Raw genomic sequence first — 1,265 nt, forward strand, 5'->3', positions numbered from 1 at the left:
AGTATGCGAGCCAAATATAGTGGAAGCTGATGCCAAACAAAGCCCGAAGTAGTAATCCTAGGATTACACCCTCCCCCAATCTGAAAAAAGCAAGGATTAAAAAAAAATAGAAAGTCCTGTGTTAGTAAATGAAAGGTAAGTATAATCTGAATGCTGGGTGCGTCAAAATCCTGTGGGAAAAAGCTACTGGCTGGCAAAGATGAAAAAAAAATCTACCTAAGAAGAAGGAGATCCTTTTTGAGAGGCCAGCCAGGCATCCAAGGCTTTGCAATCTTGAATTTCAGAACCAGGTAACCATCGGTCATGTTCCTGTCCATAGCCGCACCAATGAACAAGGTATTGGTAACCACAGCCATGTCTGTGCACATTGAGAATGTGTTTGATATAGTATTCCTGTTTGCCATCTTCAGTTATTATTGGGTCAAGCTCTTCAAAGTGATGCGAGGGGAATAGGGTAGTGTTGGATTCAATGTAAGGAAGGACTTTGGAAGTGTGGAAGGTGGGGCAGATGTTTGGAGAATTTGGTAAATCCAAGGTTACTGTCGAGTGTTCCTTGTCAATGTCAGTAACTGTATATGGTCCATCATATCGCAGCATAAACTTAGCTACTCTCTTCTCATCTTTCACTTTGTATTCATTGTGTTAATGAAGAGTGGAGAGACGGACTCAAGAACCTATTGTGAATGGAAATTTCAGCATGCAATGTTTATTCGCTTGAACTGATTGTGAAATCTTAGCTTCAGGAGGTTATCCTGCACTTCGAAAACATCAGTTTCTAGTTGATGAATGACATGCCATGCATTGATATCAGCAACCATTGCTGATGATTTAGCAGGTAACAATGGTAGAATAACCCATGGACTTTGACTGAAACAGAGTTGGAAAGGTGTGAATCCAGTGGACTTGTTAATTGTATTCATCATGTGAAATCTAACTCTAGGTAGAGCACAAGCCCATCCCAATTGGTTTCGCTCAACATGGTACCTCAATGCTTGATTGACAGTTTTGTTCGTTCTTTCACTTGCACCATCAGTTTCCGGATGATAGGCAGTTGACAGTTTCAGCTCCACACCAGTCAGCTTGTGTAGCACCTTCCAAAACCTAGATGTGAACAATTTATCCCTGTCGGAAATGATGTCAGTGGGTAGGCTGTTCTCGCAGTACCACTTATTGAAGAAAATGAAGGCCAGATCTTCTGCAGTAATGTCCATCCAAGTGGGAATGAGTTGAATGTTACTGCCTAGGTGATCGGTGAATGTGACGAT

This window comes from Laccaria bicolor, genomic scaffold (assembly GCF_000143565.1).
Source record: "Laccaria bicolor S238N-H82 LACBIscaffold_58 genomic scaffold, whole genome shotgun sequence".
Lineage (NCBI taxonomy): Eukaryota > Fungi > Basidiomycota > Agaricomycetes > Agaricales > Hydnangiaceae > Laccaria > Laccaria bicolor.